This window comes from Lygodium microphyllum, chromosome 10 (genome assembly GCF_053477565.2).
Source record: "Lygodium microphyllum isolate KBCC chromosome 10, Lygodium_microphyllum_v1.1.10, whole genome shotgun sequence".
NCBI classification, from domain to species: domain Eukaryota; kingdom Viridiplantae; phylum Streptophyta; class Polypodiopsida; order Schizaeales; family Lygodiaceae; genus Lygodium; species Lygodium microphyllum.
This window is the reverse complement of record NC_141144.1, coordinates 32,693,906-32,704,372: the sequence shown is the minus strand read 5'-3', so window position 1 is coordinate 32,704,372 and position 10,467 is coordinate 32,693,906. Positions and strand designations below refer to the sequence as shown.

The 10,467-nt window shown below is 40.6% G+C and overlaps 1 pseudogene; it reads left to right on the top strand.

Annotated features, from left to right (window-relative positions):
• Positions 1-7,178: 7,178 nt before the first annotated feature.
• LOC148029858 (V-type proton ATPase subunit F pseudogene) lies at positions 7,179-7,571 on the top strand (annotated as a pseudogene).
• The last annotated feature ends 2,896 nt before the right edge of the window (positions 7,572-10,467 follow it).

Sequence of the window (10,467 nt, the reverse complement as noted above, 5' to 3'; positions counted from 1 at the left end):
TGCCTTGTTCTTTGCTGAAAACTGTTATATTTTTTACCATACCTTTTAGCCAATTGTATGGGAGCGTGTAAAGAGGATGGTTTCATAGCTCCCACTTTTGATGAAAGAGAAGATTCAAGACCAAATATATACTTATTCAGCTTGGCATTGTCAGATAATCCATCCCCATACATGGAGAGGTTAAGGAATTGGTTAAAAATAATCTCTAACCGATAATCCCCTTTGCTCAAGCGCATACCACTTCTTCTCTAACTTCTCTTTTTCAATAAGAGACACAAAAATTTCGACCATTTCCCATTTTAATGCATCCCATGTTAAGAATTCATTACCAATCCTTGACATATACCACCACCAAGTGTGTGCATATCATTCCAAATGTAGGGTTGCAAATTTTACCTTGGCATTCTCCTGTCTAGGATACAAAGAAAAATACATCCCAAGCTTGTCAAACCATTCTTCTAATTCGGTAGGGGATGGATTTTCACCCTTGAAATTAGAAATGGTTATTTTCTCCTTCTATTCCCGCTCATATTGATGAGATTGGCCACTATTGTGTTGTTTTCCATAAAAGTTTGGACCAAAAGAATTTTGTCTTTGAGCATCATTATTCCATGTTCCATGAATAAATGGCTGTTGCTGTCCATGAATATTTGCAAACCCATTTGGCTGGTTAAATTGTCCTTGCGGCGGAGAAAAAGAGTTGCCAACAACATGAGGATGTCCATAGACTTGATGTCCATACATAGGAGAGTGTATATTTGGTGTGACAATCATTGGTGGTTGTTGTCCATTCATTTGATGAGACCAAAACTAATTTGAATGAGGGCCTTGTTTAGAGGGCTGATTATATACATGGTTATTATTGACATGATGTTGTTTTCCATAAGAATTTGGAACTGAATTCACATGACCATGTCCATTGTATGGGTGCTGCCCATGAGAATTATTTCCTCCACTTGCTTGACCATGATAGGATCTTTGTTCATCAGCTTTTTTTTCTTCATGTGTAGATTTAGGGATATTATAAGGTTGTCCATAGAAAGACTTATAAAAAGGATGGCATCCATGTGTGTTGTCATCAAGCCTTGAGTTAGCTTGGGCCTTATCTTCCAAATCCTCTCCATGAGGGCTAGTGTAGGTCTTAGGTTGATTTAGGGGTTGAAATTGAGGATGAATATGAGAGGGTTGAGCCCTTGATGGCTCTCCAACTTCAAAGTGCCCAACAACCTTGGGAGTTGAGGACTTTGACTGCTCTTGGGTAATAGGAAGTCTGGGAGCATTTGGAATAGTAGTAGGTAATATCCTCTCACTCAAGAGAGCCACTAGCTTTTCAATGCCCGATTTCATATCCTTAATGTCATTGGAGAGTTTTTGAAAACTGTTAGAATCAGTAGAGACACGAGTAGTTCCAACCCCATTCACTTGTTTGTTTACTGCACCATGTGTTGAACTTATCTCTAGCTCCTCATTACCATGGTTCTCAAGGTAAATAGCCTCTTGTGAAGCTTCGTGCTCTTTATCCAACCGATAATACTTTAATCCTTCACTGATGGTATCCATAATAGGTTCCTTTCTTTTATTTTTGGCCATAGGTGACATCTTTTCCTGAGCATACAGCAGAAGGAAAACTCAAATATCTTGAGCTCTAATGATCCAAATGACCAGCTTCTTGGCTCTGTATAAAGCTTAGGATGTCCCCTTTCAAATGAGCTATGAAGTGTTAAAAATGGTTGAGTACGGAATATTTTGTAAGCAATTTACTATAGCTGTTTGGAATTTCCTGCAACCAATGAATGCTTTGTTCTGGTCATCTAATGACTTGTACCATCAATTTCATGCATATTCCAACTATGTAAACTTTCAAATGAACTTCATACATTTACCAATACTGAAAATAACCTCTACAATAAACCAAGGATTGAATAATCCCACTGTATGCTGCAAAAGAAGGGTCTAATCAATGGAACTTTGCTGGAAAACCCTATTCCAATACTTTTATTACTGACCCAATTAAAAAATGCCACCAATAGCATTCATAATGCTCAGCATTACTCTATTCCCATTTTCCACTTGCATTGCATTATGTTTCCATACATTTGCCTTTGCATCATGTAGCCCATGCCAAATATACTATACTGAAAGCTGAATTCTTGCTCCCTTGAGTGGTACCTGCACCTGAACTTTAAATGTGTGGGATCCGAGACTTGAGGGGTGTGAAAATTTCCTCTCAAGCCAGTTTGTGATCCCCTTTAGGTTCCTTGTCAATAGGGGAGGGTCACTTCTCTTATGTCCTACTAACTCCCCGACATCCACTTTTCCTCGTGGGTAGAAACATGGCAGGTCAATGCTAGTCGATTAAGAAAACAACATGAAATGCATGTATTGGAAAGGATTTGATTGTCATTTTATGATATGCATGAGCTTGGAAGAAATTGAACTGAAAATGAGGTGGGATTAGGTAAGGAACACATGCAACAGTCACTCACTGCTTTACAATTGTATTTCACTTACCATTCGGCAAAATGTTTTTATTCAAGGCAAGGAGACAAAAGGAAAATAGTTCAATGTCAGGTTAGAGAAGAATGGGTGAGAATTTGAAGCATTGGAAGTGGTTATTTTCAATGAATATAAGTGATCAATCAGAAATTAATCACTAGGATTGCTAAATGGATTATTCATGAAGTGCTTTTAATAGAATAGTGGAAATTCTGAATCATTTTAATCCCTCATTCATCAATTGGATTAGCTCAGCAATTGGATTCAGAAAGGAGAGATTAAAGATGATTTAAAATACCTCCTATGCTTGTGATTGATGAATGTAGTTGATGTAGAGTCCTCACTCAAAATAGATTGTCTTCAGCTATAAAGATCCACAGAAATTCCAATTTCAACAAGCTTCAATGTAGCATACGCTCCTAGCTTCATATGGACTCCATTGTTGCTCCATACTTCAAGAATGGTTGATGAAGGAATAATCTTCTCCTATTTGATGAAGTCCAAAGCTTCCATAGATCAGAATAAACCCATGGATGCTTCAATGTTGCCTCAATGTTGACAATGGAATGAAACCACGTGCATAAGCAAGCTCCAGGAGTGATTTGCCACAAATAATCCCTTCATTTGCTTCAAGAAATTAGTGATTTTCAGTTGCTGTCCAAAACTGTCAATAATAGGGTTCCATGGGAGAGAGGAGAGTCCACAATAGAGATATATCTTGCCAAAGCTTGAAGGAGATCACTTGTGAAGTGCTTCAGAGCTTTAATCTTGAGTGATTTGAACTCCATAGCTCATACTTTGGATGTGAAGTACAGAAGTATATCATTGGCATATTTCATGCTGATGCTATCCACATTTTGGAGAGAGCAAAAACAAGGCTAATAGAGCCAAGTAACCATTCTACTTGAAGCTCATGAGATGGAGAACAAGGCTATGGAGTCCTTTTGCATGGTAGAAGTCACGGGCAAGAGATCTTGCTCAGCCTTTGGCCATGGATTCTTAAGAGAAGCTTGAAGGGAAAGGGAAGAAACCCCTATTCTTGAAAAGTAACTCAAGTTTGAACCAAACTAAGTCTTGTAACCTTCATTTTGTCCAACTTACCCCAATTTTTGGTCCAAAACTTAATCACGAGTTGCCAAATTGGTTGGAGCCCACCATTGTCCACTCATTCATGCCAAGAACCTCCATCTTAGTCATGGTTTCTGAGAGATCTCCTTGTCAGACCATGGTTATGGAAGAACTAACTCCTGTGAGATTGAATTTTAACTATGGTTTTCACTCCCTAGTCACTGCAACTAAATCTATTGCATGAAAATGACTTTTGACAGGATCTAAACTAATGCTCTGATACTAATGTAATGAGGACTAATCTAACAATGGAAATGAATAGGAAATTAAAATACTCTAAGCTACAAATGACAAGAAATCAACTAAACTAAGATTCCAGCATGGCCATGCCATGGAACAACTTCCATTACCATAGCACAATGTAGCCATGGACTCTCATCCAAGTAAAGAAAAGTATGAGACACAAGAAGGATGAAATTTTTGATAATGCCAATGAATAATGCTACAATAGCACTTCTTGCCCTTTTATACTAAAACCTAAGTCCTCTCTTCTAGGCTCAAGTATTTACAAAGTTTTATACTCAGAATAGGCTTAAACTCTCATGTTGATAATTTGCTTCATTACAAGGACACATTAGGCCACAGTGCCATGAAATGCATGATGATAAGCGCAAGGAAAAAGGAAAAGAAAAAGTGTAGGAAAAGTCTTCTGAGCGCAGTCTTGTACCTGCAAAGTTTAGTGTGAAGATAGAAGAGGTTAATGTCATGCAGGCCACTGATTCAGATGATGATTACATACTTGCAACTTCTTCATGCAATGCCTTACAGGATTTTGAGATACATTCTATGTATACACAGTGCTGGCTCTTGGATTTGGGTGCGTCCTTCCATGTGACACCCTGTAGAGATTGGTTTCATACCTATTGTACCATGTTTGGTTCTGTGCGTCTTGGTGATGATAGGTCTCTTGACATTGTGGGAATTGGAGATGTTAGGCTGCAATTTCCTTCTAGCAGTTCTTTTGTTTTGCATGATGTATATCATGTACCTGCATTGACTCGCAGCCTTATGTCCACTAGACAGCTTGATGATGTATGGTATTTTGTGTCTTTTGGAGACTCTGTATGGAAGATTACTCATAGAAGGCTTGTACTTGCAAGAGGTGTAAAGTATGGCAGCCTCTATCCCTTACTTGTATTTGGAGCTACATTGATCATGTTTTGTCTGTGGGTTCTTTTTTCCATGTATCCCTTTGGCATGCTCCTTTGGGGCATATGTCTCTTAAAGGAATGAAAAATCTTCGTGCTTTGCAGTATCTTCTGCCTTTTGACTCTTCGCATTTTGATTCTTATGATCAGTGTTTGTATGGCATGCAGACTAGAAATACGCATAAAAAGTGTGGCAAGAAATGTATGGGTGAGCCCTTGGCTCTTATGCACTCAGATGTATGTGGGCCCATGCCCTGTCAGTCACTTGGTGGGGCAAAGTACTTTGTTACTTTCATTGATGATTACTTGCATAAGGTTTGGGCTTATCCCATAAAGAGAAAGTCCGATGTCTTAGACACATTTCATCATTGGCTTGCATTGGTAGAGAACTAGTCTGGGAAATGCTTAAGGTTAGATAATGGGGGTGAGTATGTATCACGTGCTTTTGAGCAGTTTTGTGATGAGCGAGATATTAAGCATCATTTGACTGCCCCTTACACCCACCCCATAATGGTATGGCTAAATGCATGAATAGGACCATTCAGGAAAGGGTCCGTAGCATGCTTAGCTAGGCTGGCTTACCGCAACACTTTTGGGCTGAGGCAATTACTACTGCAATGCATCTCATTAACAGATCTTCTAGCAGTGGCATTGAATTTTAGGTTGTAGAGAGGATTTATGGGTAGGCAAGCCCTCCTCTTATGATCATTTGCATGTCTTTGGATGTGAGGCATTCTACCATGTGCCCAAGGACAAATGAAATAAGATGGATCCTAAAAGTGTCAAATGCATTTTCATTGGCTATGGAGATGTCGGAGAGATGGGTTACCATCTATGGGATCCGCAAGAACGGAAAGTGATCCACAGCCATGATGTCATCTTTCGTGAGGACAAAGTGCATATGCAGCCTTAGAATGTGGTAGAGGTACGTAGAGTTATCTTTCAGGAGGAGCCGCCTGCTCCCATTCAGCCCGGCTCCACAGCTAGCTAGATAGCGTACAGCATCAACTAATGCTCATGGCCGAGATGTTAGACATTCTGATGTTAGACAAGATGTTGGTCACGCAACAGAACCTGGGTTGAGGCGTTCTATTAGAGATAGACAACCTCCTAACCGTTTTGCACCCTTTATGCTCCTTTGCAGCGGGACGAGCTTTCGGGGGATGAGGATGCATAGCTCGCCCTTGGATCCCTGGAGCTCACACACCTTTATTTTTGAGTCGCCTGATCTATGTAGACATTTTCTATGTATTAGTGATATCCGGTCATGATTGTACCAATCGCTTTTTATGCGATCATGTATTTATTTCATTATCAGTTTTATGATTTCAGTATATATTGTTTTTGTTTGCAAGCACATTGTGCACAGTAGTGCAGAAACTATTTTGTATGGCTCTCATAAAGCACATAGTGCTATATGTGGCAGGGTAGCTTGCTGCCTTGCCACAAATTTTTTTTTCCCTGTTACCATCGCTATTAGTGTCGCAAATTTTACTGCTCGCGTCGTTATGCACATCGCTATCATCGATGATTTTGGCGTCGCTATCAGTGTCGCATTTGTGACGCTGATAGTGACGCCAATACCGACTGTTCTATGGCGTCACCAATAATGATGCTTTTTGCGACTACGGGGGCAAATTTTGTTATTTGCATTTTTGTCACTTTAAATGTCGGTATAAGGCCTATATCTTGTAGTGAGTCTTAAGGGACTTTATTCGACAACTTACTCTTCCATTTCTTGATGATGTACCTATCAAGGGATATGAAGTCAATGAAAAGAATGAGGAGCTTGACGAAGATGGCTGCATGACATTTGTAGCTAACCATATTCATGATTGTGATAGGATTTTGACAAGGCTAGAATAGGTACATCTTACCCTTTCTGGGAGCTAAGTCGATTTTTGGAGTAGAAGAAATCCTAGTGGTCAAACATCTGTGTGGCCCCTGCAGATGTAAACCTTCACCAATCAAGATAGATGCCATTAGCAAAATGCAAGAAAAATGCACAAATATCTTAGAGGCAAGAAGATTTATTGGCGCATGTGTATTCTATCTCAAATGGATACCACATTTTGCTCATGTTGCCGAAAATCTTTATCAATTATTTAAAAAAGGACAAAAATTCTATTGGGAAAAATAACATACTCTCACTGTACGCTGTCGTGTTGCTGCGCATCTGAGCCATGAACACCTCCATTTTTGTTGTGCATATGTGTTAATTTCTGTGTGTGATTCATTGTTTGTGTGATGCATTTTAATAATCCGCAGCCAATGTATATATTCCCTTAATGCATTGCACACTGATTTTGTTCTAGAGTTACTATCTGAAGTTGAGAAGACTGATCTCAAACCACTCCAACCATGTTTTGACGGTGTCATGAATATGTATTTGCAATTGAAGTGCTATAAAGAAGTGGAGTCATGGCTTCGACAAATTCTTCCCTCATAGCGGTCATTGGAGACGAGGACACCGTGACCGGCTTCATTCTAGCAGGAGTTGGCCACGTTGACATTAGGAGGAAGACCAACTATCTGATTGTGGATAACAAGACTACGGTGAAAACAATCGAAGACACCTTTAAGGAGTTCACAGCCAGGGAAGATATTGCAATTGTTCTCATAAATCGACATATTGCAAATATGATACGGTTCCTGGTCGACAGTTACAACAGGCCAGTGCCTGCCATTCTGAAGATACCTTCCAAGGAGCATCCATATGACCCTGCTCAGGACTCAATTTTGGCACGTGTGAAGCACATGTTCTCTAGTGATCCAGCAGGTCCTACCAGTAGGTGGTGATCAATTATTGACTTGATCTTTTGTAGGCAAGAAGTTCTAAAGAAAAAGCTAGCCTATTCTGGGAGGGGGATATTTTTGAAAAAGGCAAAAATGGCGGGCTGCGCCTGGATTGGGGAAGGAGAGAGCTGAAATCGTGGAGGAGGAAGAAAAGGAGGGAGCTCTACAGCAAGACGAGGCAGAGTATGAAAAGAGGAGACAATGAAGGTAAAAGAAAACAAAACGAAGTGGAAGAACCAGCCGAAGGCAAACAAAGGAACATGACGACTACAGAGGAGCAAGACGTTTCTGTGTCGACGTTGCTACGAGAGAGAAATTCCAGAAGTGTTAGCCATCAGCTATCGAAGCTCCGTGCAAGGATTTCCAGCCGAGACCTGCAAATTCAATCTTGATTAGAGTACAATAATTGAAATCTCTTGCATCAATATCCCTTGTGCTAATCAGTCTGGAGGGTGTGCACAGGGTGCAAAATTCGGATTGAAATCCTGTGTGCGTTGTGGATTAGCAGCGACCATCTCCTGCGTGTAGGCCCGGCAGATCTATGACAGTCGTGGAAACCCCACTCTTGAGGCGAATGTCCATCTCTCAGACGGATCGTATCATTGAGCTGCCGTTCCAAGTGGTGCCTTAACGGGTGTATATGAAGCACTTGAACTGAGAGATGAAGGAAAAGAATATCTTGGCAGAGGAGTTTCAAAAGCTGTCAGCAATGTAAACACAATCATTGGACCAGCCTTAATTGGAAAGGATCCCACTGACCAGGAAGGGATTGACAAATTCATGGTCCAAGTACTGGATGGGACTCAAAACCAGTAGGACTGGTGCAAGCAGAAGCTTGGAACCTGAATGGAGATGCAAGTATTACGGTGTAAAATATGGTGGAAGTGCTTGGAGGCTCGTCCACTTTGCTCAAACAAGTCAATTAATTTGATCCCTCTGGTTTCAAGCATCAATACAATCAGGAAGCTCTAAGATTTTCAGAAGGCATGCAGCTCCTTTGTGATAGTGCTACTTCATGGAATTCTGTTTTTAGTGAAGTAGAGCCAGTGCTTCTGATCCATAAACATTGTCCACTAGGGAACCATGTATCATCATGCAACAATTACCAGCTCAGTCTGCGGGCAATGCCACTAGCTTATAAGGTGCTCTGAGTCAATCAAGCAATCGTGAATCATCAGTTAAAAAATTGTCACCTCCAGGAGCATACCAACTGTCAGGATGATTTCGTTTGCTCTGGTTATCTCCTTCCTATGCTAGAGATATGCATTGTTGAAAAAGACTTGGCACAAGGTAAAGAATCACACTTTTCAATTATTCAAAGTGGACTAGATGCTGATGCTGTTTTGGGGAGCCGCCTGATCCGCATGTACAATTTTTGTGACAACTTAAATGAAGCAAATCAGGACTTTCTTAAACTTGGTGAGCCAAATCTGTTTGCATGGACTGCTATTATTTCAGCATATGGGAAAATAGGACTTCATGACGAAGCTATTGCATTGTACCATCAAATGAGGAATGCAAGTGTGAAACCATTCTGTCCAGCTTGCTTACAGATCACCCTAAACTGTATTAAAACCTAAGGAAGAGTGGAAATTGAAATAAAATATATGGATCTTTGGTTACCAAGGAGAGGATCACTTGTTGAAATACCAAAACTGTTCATGACAGCATATAAAGAACATGAGTTTGCTCCATTTCTTTGTTGTAACTCTACCATTATGACATGCAATATAGTGAACTTTGGCATCAAATTTTTGAGTTCTTCTTGTTAGCCTCTTCCATTGCTGTACCTTGAACCCCGTGTTCTGCAGCTCTCGCACGATCTCTTTGACATTTCTGGTGAACCCGACGTGAAAGTGCTGCGTCATCAGCAAGATGGGAGACTCGCAAGAAGAGATGACAGATGATAATGTCATGAAGAACCTGTTTCAGTCATTTACCATGTATATGCAGCAGCAAGCTCATGCAAAACGTGACAGTGATGCTATGGATGCTTTGAAAGCTGTCCAACAGGAGATGAAGCAGTTTAATGGCCAACAAGTGTCAACTTACCTGCATTTGTATGAAGAAAAGATGAAGTTTTTTTGTGTTTCTCAAGATGTTTGGAGCCGCTACTTCTTGCGGATCGTGGTGCGCGCTCTTGAAGGTCGAATTGCTGAAATTCAAGAGGCACATGCAGGTTGGGCTGAATTTAAAAAGGCATTAAAAGATGAATATTTCCTGGAGGATACAGGTCTTATGAATCGCAGGAATTTTTTAGCATGGGTTTCTATGCCTAGTAAGGGACTTTCTATTACTGCTCTTCTGCGAGAGTTTGAAAGCCGTTATGATCAGTTGGATGGGACTGAACAGCAAGCTTTGGAGATGCAGAAAGTGGAGTTATTTTTGCAAGCTGCAGATGCTGATTTACAGGAAAAATTGGATGATCTTTTGGAAGATCAAGCTACTGATTCAGGTTTAAAGACTGAGTGGAGATATGTCATTGATGCTGTGAATGCTCTTGTCAAGAAGCAGCGCAGGAGAGTCACATTGCATCGAAATACAGGATCAGTTCCTGAAAAATCCTTGGAGACTTCTTCTTCTACCCCTGCTGCTTCTTTGCCTAAGCCTACTCCTCCTGTTGTGAATCCACCAGTACCTGCTGCTCCAGTGCCCTTATCTGTAGATGATGTTATTAAAGGCTTGGCGGATTTGACAATTGAAGCAGTCAAAGCTGAAGTTGGTAAGTTAAAGGAGCAACTTATGTCAGTACCTGCTGTAGCACCTACTCCAGTGACTGCTTTTCCAGCTGGTCAAAGAAAAGGGCGACGATGTATTTGGTGTGATAGTACAGAGCACCAACACTGCAGAGATTGTGATGCTTTTCAGGAAGCACGTAAGAAGAATGTAGTGTTTTGGG